Source organism: Odocoileus virginianus, chromosome 28 (genome assembly GCF_023699985.2).
Source record: "Odocoileus virginianus isolate 20LAN1187 ecotype Illinois chromosome 28, Ovbor_1.2, whole genome shotgun sequence".
Taxonomy (NCBI): Eukaryota; Metazoa; Chordata; class Mammalia; order Artiodactyla; family Cervidae; genus Odocoileus; species Odocoileus virginianus.
Window position 1 is genome coordinate 36,123,580 of NC_069701.1, and position 16,637 is coordinate 36,140,216.

General features: G+C 50.1%; 1 protein-coding gene across 9 annotated transcripts in view; it reads left to right on the forward strand.

Moving 5' to 3' along the window:
• MARK2 (microtubule affinity regulating kinase 2) overlaps positions 1–16,637 on the forward strand; it is a 54,680-nt gene that overhangs the window by 15,359 nt on the left and 22,684 nt on the right. The window contains exon 1 of one of the 9 annotated variants that reach the window (XM_020887685.2): positions 13,546–13,644. The exons of the other annotated variants lie outside the window; for them this stretch is intronic. The gene's annotated coding sequence lies outside the window, so the exon portion shown is untranslated. Of the gene's footprint in view, positions 1–13,545; positions 13,645–16,637 lie in introns of those variants that run through there. 9 annotated transcript variants of the gene reach the window in all.

A 16,637-nucleotide genomic window follows, 5' to 3' on the forward strand; every position in this document is an offset into this window, starting at 1 on the left:
ACCTTGTTTTGTTTGTAGTCATTCTCTCACATAACGAAGCACCTCTCACTTTTAAAAGCTTCTCTTAGTACCACTAATAGTAGAGCTTTGGGCCTCTAGTAGTCACTTGAATCAGCTTTAAGCAAATCTGCTTATGCTCACTTGCTCAGGATCACTTCTCACCAGAATCATTAAAAAAGTTTAATCAAGTGATTACCTTATATCAGTTTGTGTCTACATATAGACTTGGGGAATTATAGCTCTATTTCCCATCACTCAGCAAGTCCCATAATCCTCTGCTTTTTACACAAAGCATATTTCTTTTCAGATACACATGTGGCTTTCACTTCAGTTCCAAAAGTGAACTTGATGTGCTTTTTTCTCTCTCTTCGGCCCCTGGTCTGCACAGAAGACAGACTTTTGCTTTCAAAGGAGATTTGTTCACTCTGTTAGCTAAGGCAGTGACTCAGTAACGGTGCCTCCTGGATGGCCCTCTAAATACATTATTCTGTTCCAAGTGGTTGGGAAACTCTTGAAGGCAATAGACTGATTACTTGAAGAGTAGACAGTGCCCCCACCCATTCCCACGGAGTGCCATTTGCTCCGAGGCTAGTGTCTTTAGCTGTCGCATCATAATAGCCAGCATTTATTGAGCACTTTGTCCCAGACGCTTGTTTAACTAGCTGTTTTACATTCATTAACTCATTTAATCTTTGTGAGATAGTAGATCTTATTATTTCCCCCACTTTGCAGATGAGGAAACAGAGGCCCAGAAATGTTGAGTAACTCTGTTTAAGGTAACAGACTCATGTAGTCCAGAGTGTTTGTTGATGTTAGAACAAGACTTTCCTGACCACGAAGAGCACTTTGGCTCTGGCTTCAGTTGTGTCCAGGCAGTAGAAGATAGATACCTTAGGACTAGCTCCCAGAACATGCCTCCCAGGCCGGCTTCAGAGTCCTACGTGGTCTCTCTGCCCCACGTTTTCTTTCTGCCCTGTGTGGCCTGTTGAAAAGGTGGCATGGTGTGGAGATGCAGCTCTCTGGGTTTATCTCTCTTGTCTTAACAGCTTATGGGAAACTTTTTTTTAGCTTTACTATTTAATCCTGGCTTCCGATTTTCCTGTTCATCTCCTGGAATTCCAAGAACCTCTAGGAAAACTGGAGTCTTAAGACCTAAAATTGGTAACCAGCAAGTAAGTAGCCTAGGACAGTTTGGAAGATTTGCCTGTCCTGCTGGGTAGCACCTCACTCCCACCGCCCCCCCCCACCCCACCCCCCGCCGCCAAAAAAAACTTTTGTTTGTGGCCCTTAACTATGTTTTATCCTTATGAAACTAATATTTTCTTTTTACATGCCATTATGTACCAGTTTCACACACAGAGACCCAGAGCTGCTCGCATTTGGCCTTGACTGCCAAGGACATTGAGCACAGTAGCTGGTAGTGCCAGGACCCTGTGTGTGTGGGGGGGACTTGCCAGTTCAGTCCTGGGAGCTGAACTCTGGCCATCCTGCTGTGGCTCTTTATCCCATTGCTTGGGTAATATGCCACTACTTCCTGTTTGCCTTTGTCAGTCTTTTGGCCTTTTGATCACTTCTCTCTCCTGAAACTATGCCTGTGATCCTCCTAGATTTTAGGAGTTGTTTCTCAGTGAGAGTGAATCTCTGGAATTTCAGTTAACTTGAGTTTGTAAGTTTATGGTATGATTTACTTGCATGTCATTCCTGGTATGATAGTGCCTTTTCTTTTATCCTGTTGAAGATTTTGATTTTATTAACTAAATTCTGAAATTTTGAGCTGATTTTTTTAAGAGCCCAGCGTGGGGCAAGGAAAAAGGGTTGGACTGCTGCCTTTGATTCAAGCATCACACTTCCCCACTTGTACCCCTCTTGCTGCCCCTAGTAGAAAAAGAGTTCAGCTGTGTGATTGTATTTGTGTTCAAACTTGTTTCACTTTTCTAAGATAATGGTTATATGCCATTTCTACGTTATTTTAGAATCCATCCTCTTGTTACAGTGGAAAAGCCACGGACCATGTGAATTATGATAAGAAGCGCAGCCTGTTAGATTTTTTGAGTGGTTCTCCCCTCTCCTCTTCCTGCCGCCAGCACATTTTTATCTGTCCTCAGAGGTGGCTGCTGTTCACACACAGGTGTTCGGTTGTGATGCAGGCCACTGCTTCCTTGGAGAGCGCGTGGCGGTGTTCTCTCGCTAATGAAAAGGCTGTCATAATGGGTTAGGTCCTTAGGGGCTCTGCCCTTCTGTACTTGTATTCCCAGGGAGAAGAATCTCTCCCTTAATTACCGCATCATGCTGGGCAGAGAGGTGTGGCTGCTAATTGATTAGATGACTGTCCTTTGCTTTGGTGTGGGACTGTTGGTGATTTTGTTTTTAAATAAAATAGATTTGAGTCAGTTAAGTGTATTTTGAAGAGACGAATATTTCCTGTTGTCAACCTCATGTCTTCAGTGCCATCCTTATTCTTTAGCTTTGTCATGAGAAGTGCTGAATGGACTTTGCTGGCATTTTGCTGCTGGTGGAAACAGTGTCTTTTCCTCTCCTGCCCCTCTGGCGTGCTCCCTTTTTGTTTGGTAGCATCAGAATCCTTTATTTGGTTCGGTTTTCATTCCCTCCTTCTATCTTGGAGTGGTTGAACCGTGTTCTGAAATATATTTTTTAAGATAGTGTTTAAAAGCAAACACCCTGCCTTGAAACCTCAGAAGCTGCTTGTGAAACAGCCGATAGGGCAGGCTGCCAAATCTACAGTTAAAACCGATCCCTTAATGACAAAATGTCAGACATTGATGTTAAACCTTCGTTATAATTGTGGCGTGAGGATTTTTCTCATTAATAAATGTTTAGGTGCTGAACTCCCAGTTTCACATTTGGAATGCTTTCTGTTATAAAATTCTGCATAGTAAACCATCCCAAAAGAATCTCCTGGGCTAATCTATCTGCTCTAGGGAAGATTTTCAGCACGCCAATCCCCATTCTCCTTCACCTACTTATTTATTTTTTTTAATTTTGGGAAATGATTTTCTTTTGAGTGATGTGGACCAAGTCTCACTAGCTTTATCATTTTTAAGATAGAACTATATATAAAATATGTAAACAGCAAGGACCTAATGTGTAGCAAAGGGAACAGTGTAACTGTATTCAGTATCTTGTAATAACCTATAATAGACAAGAATATGAAAAAGAATACATATATGTTTGTGTATACACACACATTTAACTGTCACTTTCCTGTACATCGGAAATATCGTAAGTCAACTAAACTTAGTTTTTGTTTTTTTCTTCAATTTATTTTAATTGGAGGATAATTACCTTAAAATATTGTGGTGATTTTTGCCGAACATCGACATGAATCAGCCACAGGTGCACCTGTGTCCCCCTATCCTGAACCCCCTTCCCACCTCCCTCCCCTCAACTTCAGTTTAACCAAAAAAAAAAAAAAAACTAGCTTCAGAATTATTTTTATCCCAACAGAGGAGGACTGGGGCCTTAATCTTTATTCCCACCCTGAATTAACTGAATTAACTTTGTTTTTTGTTTGTTTCATTTTTAAGATGATATAGAATCTTCTGTTCAGGGAATTTCTAAGTATTTTCAGGAGTGAGTATTCATTCCTTCTTAGAACCTTCCAGAAGAATTCTGATGCTGCTGGTAGCCTGCTGATTAAGAATACAATTTAAAAACTGATATTAGGGGTACTCTTCCTGCCCCCTTCTGATGCCTATGTCAGAAGCTTTCTCTGTCTCCTTTATACTTTAATAAAACTTTATTTTTTAAAAAAACTGATATTAGTGTACAGCAAGCTATAACACTGATTGAATGAATTGATGAGGGAGACCGGGCTTGACAACCGATAATTGGGAGAGAAAAGGATAAATATGTTAACGTGCCTCCACAGTCGCAGCTGGCACTGAGATTCAGGGCTCTGGATACAGAGCTTCAGGAAGTCCTTCCACACTTCCACCAAGAGCACCCTATTCTGTTCTAATACCCGGGGCATTTTTTCACTTGATTCGCATGACCTTAGCCCCGAACAACTTTTTTAACTTTGTGCTTAAGCCTTTCTTGTATCATCTTTGCTTGTATATTGGGCCTGTCTCTGGTTTCTAGATGGGAATGAGACAAGGAAGACTGAATGACTGATTGTTCAGTGCATCTCCCTGAGTTGATTTCCTCTTAATCAGCATCTCACAGCTCTCATCACAGCCCACTCCATGGGCAGGCGCCCCCATTCATTGACATCTCAGGGTTTAGATAGATTCTAGCAGAACTCATGGTCCTAGCTAGAAGCGGGACCTGGGGATCTCTAAATCTCTCTGAAAAAAACAAAGTCCTAGCTTAAATTGCTCTATGTTCTTGCTACCAGAGGGGTCTTTTCCTGGTGGCTCAGTGGTAAAGAATCTGCCTGCAATGCGGGAGAGGCAGGTTCGATCCCTGGGTCAGGGAAGATCCCCTGGAGAAGGAAGTGGCCACCCACTCCGGTATTTTTGCCTGGAAAATCCCATGGACAGAGGAGCCTGGTGGGCTACAGTCCACATGGTTGCAAAGAGTTGGACACAACTTGGTGATTAAACAAGAAGCTTCTAGTAAATTGGAGGGCATAGGCAGACTGTAACTCTAGTTCCTGGATTCGGTCCTGTGTTAGGTAGTATGATTTGTGCTTCTGTCTCCTATTAGATAGGCAGCTTTATTGAAGGCTGGGCTGTATTTTATCCTTCTCCTCATCCCTTTCTTCCCTGGAGTCTATTAGAGAGTGCTTTGCATGTGATCGTCTCAATGAATTACTTGTGAAATAAAAAAAAAAAGTTACAACATGGGTATTATTCTTCACTTACACCACCCTTGGGAAAGTGTGTCCATATTGATTTGTGAATCAGACATCTGTCTATTCAGTTTTTGACCATGTAAGTCACAGGTCTTAATAGGTTCAATAATGACGAAAAAGAACAACTTTTCCAGGATGAGAGGATAAGGAGGGTGTTTCCCCCTATCACTGGATTGTTTTAAGAACCCAGAGAGGAAACCACAGGAGGGCGTGCACTGCTGAGGAAGCCCTGTGTGGCTTCCGGAAGTAGGGAGCAGAGCCGAAAAAAAGCCCTCCTGGCTCGGCTGAGTTCTGTTCTTGTCCCAGACACCCAGCATCTCTGGTTGCTTTGTTGTCTCTGGTTGTAAACTGGCCTCATCTTGCCCGCTTTTGCGATGGGTGAGCACAGGGACACTGTTGGGAGTTTAGTCCGGGGTGGAGAGGTCATGGGGTCTGTATCAGAAGACTGGAGTTATTTTTAGTGGGAGAGCCGCTCAGGAGCATGGCACCGGAAGAACTGACTTCACACCACCTCACACTTGGTGGTGATGCCGACCCAGATTCTTCTGTGAGCGTCTTGGGGGAGACCAGTTCCTTTTCTGAATTGGCCAAGACCTGTGAGGTCAGGGACTGCATTTCCCAGGACTGTTGCTGGTAGGGCAAGAATGAGAGGGCCATTTTCGCCTTTCTCCTTGGTTCCTTGGTCTTCGTGACTCAGGGTGTGAGAGCTCTCGCTGACGCGTGCGGCGCTCGGTTTGGAAGCAGTGCAGAAGAGGCCAGCTGTGTGGGGTGGTGGGGAAAGGACCTGTTGGACTAGTCTGCTTGGACCCGCCTTCCCCTTCCCCCGCTCTGGGCAGGGAGGGTGAAACTGCTGCTTGCTGGCTTTGCCAAATGTGTTTCTCCTCGTGGATGGGCTACCATGGTGGGCAGGCGGGCAGCTTCCCACCCAGGAGCCCCCCACGGAGCTGGGCTGCTAGGGAGTCATGCGGAGAGGGGCGGGGGAGGGGGCAGGTGCTGGGCACTGGATGCGCCACCTGCGCTGCCAGGGGCTCGCCCACTCGGAGCCGCTGAGGCTGAGGCCGCAGAGCCCTCGGGCCTGCTGGGAGGACTGGGTCACCGTGCCTCGCACCCTGTGGCCTCATTCGTGGTGCGCAGAGAGGCCGGGAGTGGTGAGGGGCTGGTAAATCATGGGTAAGTGAAGTCTCGAGAGGAAGAGGATTCTGGCCTAGGGCGCACTGAGTTCAGGGTTGCAGTGTTTCTAAGACCAGAGTTATCACCTAGCTTAACTTGAATTTTCGCAGCCCTAGGAGGAAGAGGTTTTCCAATGTGTGAGCCTGGTGTCCAAGACATGTTAGGTGAGGGTTAGTTACGGAGCCAGACTTTTAGGCAGGTTGACGCAATGTAAGACAGGGTCAGGATGTGGTCTTCAGAACGTGCAGGCCGTGCCCACTTCCTGCTGGAAGGCTTGTGAGCACAGAGACACTGAGAGCCCTCACATCCACCGAGGACAGACCCTCCGAGCTCACCGCCAGCCCCTCCTTGTGCGAGTGGGGCAACAGGTCCCAGGAGGGTGAATGACTGGCTCAAGTGATACAGCCTGTTTGGGTGGTGCTGGATCTAGACTCGCTCTCTGTTGGGGACTTGGAGCTGTACCTCCATGGCTTCACTGCAGAAGCCGTCCTCTTGTCCAGCAGGCCTATGCAGGGGCTCCCCGCAGCCCTCAGAGCAGAGGGGAGGCTGGGAAAGGACAGGTGGAAGGGCAGTCAGCCTCAGCTCCACACACTGGCCACGAACTCTGAAATCCTGCCAGAGACTGCGTCTGTAGAGGCACCAGAAGGCCCTGGAGAATGGATTGAAAGCCACGGGCGCCAGCTCTCTAGCCCTGGCCTAGGTTGAAGAAGTCACGTGGAGCAGAGATGTACTGAGAGCTGTTGGGTAAAAAGTCACTCTGAAAAAGGCAGGAAGACCCTGACCCTGGCTTTCTCTCATGGGTTAGAAAAGCGTTTCTTGAAAGCATGTGAGGTGCTGGGTATTGAGGACACAGGGCTGACTGCAGCCCGGGAACTTCCCTTAGGCCTCGCCTAGCCTAGCCCCGGAGAAGGCGATGGTATCCCACTCCAGTACTTGTGCCTGGAGAATCCCATGGACGGAGGAGCCTGCTGGGCTGCAGTCCATGGGGTTGCGAAGAGTCGGGCACGACTGAGCGACTGCACTTTCACTTTTCACTTTCATGCATTGGAGAAGGAAATGGCAACCCACTCCAGTGTTCTTGCCTGGAGAATCCCAGGGACGGCGGAGCCTGTGGGCTGCTGTTGATAGGGTCGCACAGAGTCAGACACGACTGAGGCGACTTAGCAGCAGCAGCAGCAGTCTTGCACAGTGGTGAACAAGACAGCCAGCTAGAGTTGTGAAGGAGGCCGCCGTTCCTCAGGAGCCAGGTCCTGGGCCCAGAAGGCTGCTGTCCTCAGGACACCTGCAGTGACGGGTCAGGACCCTGTGAAGGCAGGGAAAACCTCCCGGAGGGTGTGATGTCTGAGCTGAGGCTGACCAGGAAGGAGAATGGGAGCAGAGGATAGAGGCAGTATTCCAGGCAGTAGGAGGTGGCAACAAAGGCTGGAGGTCTGGGAGGACAGGAGGAGGCAGGAGGCAGGAGCCCAGAGTGAGACTCCAGGAGGGGACAAGGGCAGGCAATGGGATCCAGCCCAATGCAGGGAAAACCCGGAAACTGTGGATCTGAAAACCAGTTTTACCTACATATGTGCACTTATCACACGCATGTGTACATACATTTGTGTATGTGTAAGGGGAGCTGTGACTCGGAAGCCACATAATGAAGTTCCCAGTGCTGGGTGTCCTGCAGCGATGACCGTTGGTGTCCCCCCGCTTGTTGTAGAGTTGAAAAGGGACTGGTTTTTCTACACACAGGTGTGGGTGGAGGGTAGGCCGTCCAAGGTTTCAGTCCTGGCAGGTGGGACTGGTTTCTGCTTTGGGGCCGGGCTGGCTCAGGACACTGTGGGGCTTCTTCAGGCTCAGGGGTCAGGCCCCATTTCCCTCTTCTGGGGTGGGGGGGTAGTGACTCACGGGTCGTCGCTGCCACCGGGTGGGGTGGGGGGTTCTGCAGGCTTTTCAGAGGCAACCTGTGGCAGTCGAGGGTAGTGGCTGATGAGAAAGAGGAAGTACCTGGCGGCCATTTCTCCTGCCACTCCTGACAGGTGTTTCTGTCGCCCCTGTGTGGCAGCCTTGGGCGCTGCTCCCGCCACGGAGGAGCATTTCCTGTCTGTGAGAGGGGCCCTTCTCTGTGGCGGAGGCTCTGCCCTCTCCAGCCCAGCCCGCAAGAGGCCCCGCTCCCTCCTGTCCTTGGCAGTCGGGCACAGGCACTTGTGTAGTAGGCCTTAACTTTCAGGGTCGTGAAGATGACTGTCCTGCAAACTAGAGTTCAGGGCACAGCCGGCAAAGTGTGTGAAAGCCGGCCTAAGGTTGGCATGGACACCATCTGCCTCCAAAAGGTGTAATGGGGCAGCGTTTCACTTGATGACATGGCCTTGCAGGCAGCTGGGCTGTCTGCTCTCCTACCAGGGAGCAAGTTTCGTTCCCATGCTAGTCCAGCTTTTACTGTTTCCCCTCCTGCCTTTTCCCAGAGACCATAAACCTGCCTACCTCCTGTTATGTTCTGGTTCTGATAGGAGTACCATTCAGAGTTCCTGGCAGGAGACCAGCCCACTTCTCCCCGGGTTGGTCTCCCCTCCTCTTCCCAGCGTGTTGGATGTGTTCGCTCCCCAGAGTTCTCTTATGCAGCTGGCTGGCCCCATAGTGCCCAGAGATTGGAGCGCTCCGGCAGCGGCAGCGAAAGCCCAGCTGCTTCCCTCCCAGTTTTAGGGGCTGGGCTTGAAAACAGAGACTCTTAATCTCCCTTCCTCCTCCTCCCCCTCCTCCTCCCCCACCGCACACCAAGCAGACTGGAGTGACCGGCTCGGGGGCGCAGAGTGGGGCTCAGCCTGCCTCACCACTCTGCATGGCGTGACGGCAGCAGTCTGGAGGAAGATTAATGGACGCGTGAGTGTGTGAGCGCTGGGGCACGTTACCGTCTCAGACTGACCCTTGGTGGCAGGTGTGGACTCATTCTGGTGTTAGGGAGACCAGGGCTCCTTTGGGGAGATGATGACCCAACCAGGTGTGTGTCTGCCAAGGCTGCCACCCTTTCTTGTGTGTGGGGAAATGAAAAGTGCTTCTACATTCCCCTGCTCTCCAGAAGAGCTAGGTGGGTGGTTTGGAGAGTTTATTCTTGGAATCCCTTGCAGCACAATATCCCTTCCCTTAGCCATGTTCTTTGGCTCCGAATCTGGACTTACTGCCTTCACTTCTCATAGGATGGGCCCATGTCCCTGGCCTCGGTGAGACCATGGGTGGAAGGTTAGTGAAGGAGTCACTGCTATTTTGCTAGAAAGAGGAGGTGGGGGAGGGAGCCCAGGTTGCCAGCAGGTGTTTTGTGTCCCTCTCTGGCTGGCTAGAGAAGGGTGCCACCCTAGCTCACTTCTGCCGACCTCTTCGGACAGCCAGAGGAGCACCCAAATGGAGAACATCCTCTTGCTGCTGAGGCCTGAGTGCCTAAGGCAGAGAGCAGATGGTAGCCGCCCAGGCCTGCTAAGAGGGGAAGATTGGTTATTTCGGGGCTGTGACAAGCAGCTTCGTAGACAAGCACCAGCCAGGGGCCAGTTTCTGCAGTAACCCTGTGGAGAGCCCGGACGGCCGGGAGCTGCGGGGCCACAGGCGCAGGGGCTGACACCATCCCTTCCCGTGTCTGGTGGCTAGTGATGTCGTTGTGAAGGTAACCCCCCGGTCAGAGAGGTCAGCCCTGACACCCTGCCACGTGAGCCCCTCTGCCCTGGAGTTACACCTAATTGGTCTCCCAGTTCCAACTTTGATTCGGGCAAGAGGTGGTCATAGGAAGTTCTGTGTTGGTAGTTTGACTTCTGATTGGGCATTTAGGCATCTGAGAACTGAGTGCTTTTTTGATGCAGAAGTACCCTGGAAACCCCTTTCTTAAGCCCCATGCTACATATATCTTGGTGAGACAGAAAGCCTTTGCTTGGACATTAATTTGGGGCTCTTAATGGGGTCCTCTTGCTCATCCCTCTTATCTCCCTGACTGCCCCCGGTCCCAAAAGCCAAACCTTTTATACAAAGAACTTCGGGAAAATGGAGCAATGCCTCAAGGTCACTGGATCATAAGTGGTATTTGGCATAGTGAGTGGGTTTGGTGTTTGGTGAGAGATTTATGCTTTTTATTTGAGCAAAAGATTTCTTGACGGGAGGCCCTTATGCTGTGTTCCTAGTGCTTGCCCTGTGTACAGGGTTTGCCCCCTTTCTTCCCCGACAGGTCGTTTTAACCCTCTTGCCCATAAACAAGTGCAGCGGAAGGTGTCGGGCCAGCTCACATGACCTTGGTTATCTCTTCATGGGGCAGCCAGCATCAGCTTTGGATACCGCAGTCACTTGACATGGTAGAGCTGTCAGGGTCAAGAGGTGGAGATGCCAGGAGGAAGCCTGGTCCTCCAGGAACGGGGAGCAGGAGTGCCTGTGGTTCCTTAGGACCAGGTAGGAGAAGTCAGCTCTCGTGGCACAGGAATGCAAAAAGGATAGCCAGACCGTTTCATTCTGTCTTGCCTTTCTCATCCCCGGATTCCTGCTTCTGGTATCTCATTTCTCTTTCCCCTGTGTCTCAGATCATGTCTGCAGGGGCCCAGGACATGCAGCTGCGTCAGGAAACTGCCCCTGAGGCAGACACATGCCAGCTCGTAAGATACAGAACCCAGCACTGAGAATCCCATCTTCCCAAACAGTGCTCTCGTTCTGTTGTGTGAAGCACAGCTGGTGGTGGGAGCCTGGCTGCCACAGATCAGCGCTGCTCAGGAGCTGGGTGTGTGGCTAGGTTTTCACCCCCACGTTCACCCCCAGGGCCACTGCTCTGAGTTTCCGTGTCTCACCACGGAAGAGGCGGGGCTCTTGGTCTGCAACAGTCAGGGGCTCTAGCCACACTGTGTGAGTGTGTGTGTGTGCTTCTTAAATACTAGTCACATTTCCCATTGTGATTGTTAATTTGTAACATTTCCAGTTCCATATACCTAGAAAATCTTGGCAAGATTGTTGACATTGTGTATTTCAAAGCTGTGGTGTACACTCTGGGTTTTCCTAGGGTTGGATGTGTGTGTGTTTCAAGTGCTTTTGATCGGGGCAAGTGGAGTGGCCTTTTATGGAAGGGATAAAACAGTTGAGCTGCTGGAGCCCTTTCTGGCTCTGCCAGAAAGCCACGTCCAAGTCTGAGCTATGCAAATAGATGACCAGAACTTGGGTCTTTGACTCCAGTGCTCTCCTAGGCCAGTTTAAAAGAACCATCATCTCTCTCTCTCTTTTTTTTTTTTTTTTTAGAAAACAGAGAATTTGTGGTAAGCACTGGGTAAAAAGTTAAAGCCAAAAGCCGTGTCTTTTTCTGGCAACCTGAAGACTAACTTAGGAAAGCATGTGGAATTATAGTAATAATAGCTAGCATGTCACGAGCATTTAGTATATGCCAGGAATTGTTCTAAGTGTTTTGGATGATGTTGGATGATTCTGACTGTAGCCCTTCGTTTTCTCTTGGTGGAAGCCCCTTTATTCCTGTGGGTTCTTTGTCCTTGTCCTGGGGGTGGCGTGGACCAGACAGAACAACAGACTGGGGAGCAGTGGCCTCCTGCAGCCAGGCATGTTTTTTCTAACCGGAGGTGCCCCGGCAAGGGGGTGCGGAGGGACGGGTTGCATTCAGTCTTCAGGTTTTTATTTCAGCGAACATGCTGATTGGCGGTTAGAGCTGCCCTTCAGAAGTTGTTGGGGGAGGATCTGTATCCCTTTTGCAGCCATCCTTTCTTCCCTGCCCTCTCTGAGTGAATTTGGAGGTGGAAAGCTAGAAACTTGGCTGCTTGCCTCCTTCAGAACAGCCAGCATTCTCTTGTCTGCAGTCTGTGTAATAAATAGTGCATCTCACAACGCCCTGAAGTGGCCCCCTTCCTCCCCAACACCACCTGGCAGTTGATGGTTCTTGCTCCTGAGGGCTTCCCCCAGCACAGGAGTTCACCTGCGCCAGAGAGCCCTGCTCCCAGCTCCACACCACAGACATCGGAAAGTGCAGCAGCTCCAGCAGTGTCCTCTGAACCCACGTCTCCCTGCCACCTGGGCCAGGACGAAACTGGCCTTTTCTGGACTACTCCTTTCTCTTAGAACCAGTACAGAGTCTTTCTTGGATTCTGCCTCTGAAAAGATGAATTAACTATTAAAGTGTTTTTTTAAGAAGGCTCTTACAATAGAAAATGACTATCACTCATTTACCATAGTCTCTGTTCCTTGGCCACACACACAGGTAGCTAGAGCACCCTGGAGTAGAACTGGTGTTGCCGCCAGAAAACGAACAGGGTTTGGCTTCACAGGCAAACTTAGGCCTAGTGTCAGCAGCTGTCATGTTCTCAGTCCCAGTGAGAAACTCGTGCTTTCCAGCCTTCTCCTCCCAGCTTCTGACAAATGAGCCCTCCTCTGTTTATCCAACATGCTAACCAAGGCACCAGCCCAGGCCTTGGCCATGCCATGTTGCAGGATTCAGGAGCCTCTGCCCTTGGCCTTGGTTGAGACTGCAGTGGTAGCGATGGGCCCAGTGAGGTAGAAAGGAGGTGTGTCTGTGACTTCAGTTACCAAGCAGGGAAGACAGTTCTGAAAAGTGTTTGCCCCTGCTGTGTCGGGGACTGTCCCAGGCTCCCCTCTGCCCGCCCTCTCTGAAGTTCTGCTTGGTCTTCCTTCGATAGGCCTTCCCTCCTATAAGGCAGCACCCATTCAGAATCCCTTTCCTCCAGCCTTGGTCTTCATCTCCACCTGGGTTTCCATTTCCTTAGACCCGCCCTCCTGCCCAGCCTCCCTAGATGTTCAGGTCCTCTTATGTCAAGCCCTCACCTAGAGTTTGAAGGTTAAGAAACCCCAGTCTCTACTGCCCATGATCCTTGGGGAGCAAAGATATGTTCCTGGGTCCCATGTTGGAACACTGAATTCACTTTGCTATTCAGGACTCTGGTTTAAGTGTTGTGTTAGTGGCTCACTCATGTCCGGCTCTTTGCGACGCCATGGACTGTAGCCCACCAGTCTCTGTCCATGGAATTCTCCATACATAAATACTGGAGTGGGTATGAATTCTCTTCAGAAGATCTTCCCAACCCAGGGATTGAACCCAGGTCTGCATTGCAGGTGGATTCTTTACCACCGGAGCCACCAGGTTTATTTACATGTTAAGTATGGTTAATACAGTACTTCAGAGACAGTGGTGGGCCCTGACGGGATGGGCTGGCCTGAGAATAGGAGCATCATGTGTAACATGTTCCTATGGGAAAAAGTTCCTCCTCAGAATGGAACTTTGGGTAAGTTGGGGGTTTCTTGACTAATATGCTACAGCAGATTTGCGTGTGCCTTGTGGGAGCATTCTCATTACTTGTAGACATAGCGCTATCTATCACAAAAGTAAGTTGTCTTTCTAGATGCCAAATGCCAAAGATAAATACACATACCACTTCCTACCCAGAAAGTTTTCTGGAGAGCTGTGCTCAGCTCCTGCAGTTGTCCTGGGCACAGGTGAGGCTGAATTCTCCATTCTGACTGATCTGACCCATTGTTATTTAGCACCGGTTCAGGGGCAGCCCTCATTCCTCAGCTTGTTTGTCCTTTCCTGCTTGGGTTTTTAGTGATCTGCTGAAAGAGGAAGATAACACCTCTGCCTGCAGGAACAGCCCAGTGGGCAGTTACCCGTGAGAAGAGCAGCCAGTTGGATTTTTAGTGGTCACGTAAGTGAACAGCCACCGTGCAGCCTGGCCAGGTGGGGATGGGTGCTGAGAGAGGTGGTGCTGGCCTTGGTGGTTCCTGCTCTTGTCCCGCTTGAGCTCTGAACTTCTGGCCACGGTGACTTCTGGGCGGCAGACTTTAGTCCCAGTCTTCTTTCTGATGTTTCCTCTTCCTCCTTCAACTCCCTCTTTGAAACTGGAGGAGTCGGCAGGTAGTAGTTTTTCCACTTTCAGAGGAAGAGTTAGTGGGAAGAGGCCCATGTGTTATTCAGCACCTTCCAGTGTAGAGCTGAAACCAGATAGAACTCAGCAGGCCAGTTTCCAAGCCTCATGAAGACATTTGAAGAAAATTGCATTGGAAGGGCAGAGACATGGGGTTAAATCTGCACCCAGGTAGAAAGGCTGTTGCATAAACGCTGAGAGAGAGTTGTGGTTTTTTTTTTGTTTTTTTTTTTTGAGATCTCGTGCTTCTTTTTTACTTTGTGTTGGCAAAAACCCCAGGAGAAGATGGGAGATTCTGGGAGGAGATGATTATGCTGGGTGGTGAGTCAACTGAGCTCCCCAGCTGCTGTTTTTAGTTCCTCTGCTTTTCTGTAACAGGAGGCACTTTGAGGAGGGGTGGGAGTCAGGGTAGGGATGCTGATTTTTACAAAGAAGTGAGGCAGGTGTGTATGGGTGATCTCTAGGGTCGACTCAATTCATTGGTTCAAGGAGGAAACACTGAAGCGGAGCTCTCAGTGTGGCAAACACTAAGGAAATGTCTCCTAAAGTCTCTATCACTTCCCCAAATCAGTAGCTCTTCGAGTGGCTTCAGCTGCCTTACATTGTCACAGCAAGACACCGTGGTTTTGACAGAGCAGTGGAGGGATTGAATGTGGAGAAGCAGAGCAAGCTGTGTGAAGTGGGAGGGCTTGGGGGTTGTGGGGCAGCAGGAAGTTCAAGGAGAGGGAGCCGCCTCTGGGATGCAAGGAGCCAGGGATGGGAGTTGGGAGCAGCTGGTGCCCGACTCTGCCTATATTCTGAGTCTGTCTCCAGTTCTCCTTGATGACCACCCTGGCCTTGAGCTTTGTGAGAGATGGCGTACCAAGGGCCCAGTCCCCACCGGAGAGAAAGCTTCTTAGTGGGACTAGCGCTCCACAGATGTCACCCATCTTTGGGGCACTCAATTTGTGGCCCATTGCCTGCTTCTCTGCAGAGTACATTAACATGGGTTACTGGTGTAGATCCCAGAAGCTGTCATGAAGATGCCCCAACACGTTCTCTTACTTATTCATTCGTACGCATTTATTCATTCATTACCTTACTGAATATATCCGCTCTGTGCTATAGGCATTGTTGTGGGCCATGAATCAGACAGACCAAGGGCCTTCCCTGTATGGTGTATTCTAGTGAGAAGGACGGACAGTAACCAGTCAACTTCAAAGGGCAGTAAATGCCCTGAAAGAGGGGAGAGGGATCTTGCAGCCAGAAGCTTTGATCTTCCTTCCTCTGCCCTTGCTTATCTCCTTGAGGGAGGAGGGGAGCAACTCTAGGGATCACAAAGCTGCACCACTTTTATTCTGTATATTTTCCACAAGGATTATAAAGCGGGAGCTAGGCGCGCACCCTGTTAGGCACTCAGGGCGCACGAGGGTGACTTCTGACTTCTCAGAGCACCAAGAGTGGGGTTAAGGCACAGAGGCCCAAAGTCAGAAGAGCTGAGTGGGCACAGACAGGTGCTGTGAGAGTCAGGGGGAGGCCACTCCGCTAAGGAGGCGTCTGGGTAACTGTTTGAATAAAGGGATTTGGGATAAACAAGGGATAAGAGGGTTACTCACATGGACCACTTAAAAGAAGGTGTTACATGAGAGCCGGAGCCTTTCAGTATGTGTATCTGTAGCTCTCCATACCACCATTCCGATCCGTTCCAATCCGTTCCCTACGCAGCAACCAGGGTGGTAGAGCTGGGGTCCCCCCGTAGGTCTGTCTGACTCCAGAGGGACACCCTGCACCACTTCTACGGTCAGACGGTGTGCTCAAGACAAACTACTAGGCAAAGAAAAGGGACTTAGAGGGTGGCCCAGGCACCTCAGCTGCCCTGGCTAGTCTCCATCAGCTCCCCACGATCCTGTGTCAAGAGAGCCAGACCTGCTGCAGACTGCCTTCTGCCTCCCCCGGAGCCCTGGGTTGCTGGCAGGCTGGCTCTCCTGTGATATGGAGGAACTTGCTGGTCTCCATGGTTACAGTAACCCACTGGTACGGGAGGAGCCGAATGGAGTGCGAGGCTGGCAGTGTGAGCTTCCCCCAGCCCTTGGCACCATGTGGTACTGGTATGTCGGCTGTCTCATAGACCTCTTCGGAAAGGAAGGAGTTAAGGAGCTGACAAGGACGGGAAGAGCGGGCACACCTTCCTCCTCTTCTGGGCTGCTCCGAGGGCAGAGGCGTGGCTGCCTTCTCATTCACCCACTTCTCCTGGCAGGAGTGGTTTTATATTAGGAAGGAGGGTCTTTTTTGTCTGACAGCCTGGCCATGGTAGGAATTTAACTTTTCCTCATTCTAGAAGGATTATCAGCTTTGCTGCGCTTGTAATCAAGTTCTTAGAGGTTATAACTCTTCTCAGAGCTCAGAGAACCCCTGTAGATGGGAAACCACAGTTCCTACCTGAAAGTGAAGAGAGATCACAGAAAACATGGCTGAGACCTTGCTGCGCACCCGCCATGGTCAACACTGGCGTGGATTTTCTCATTTCCTCTTCACACTAATCCTGTGAAGTGGGAGCAGCTAGAGTCCTCGTGTCTAAGGATCTGGCGGCTCCAAGTGTTCTTGCTGGTGGTGGTCTGAGCTGGTAAGGAGCAAAGCAGGGCTCCCAGTGTGAGTCTCGTGGACGGCCCCCCTCCTCTCAGTCTCTCAGAGGCAGCAGCCAAATCTCTCTGGACTTTATAAACGGGCTCCAGCGGTGGGCGCTCAGTGAAAGTGTGCTGAACAGGCCACAGTAGTTGGAGATGGAGACAGAGACG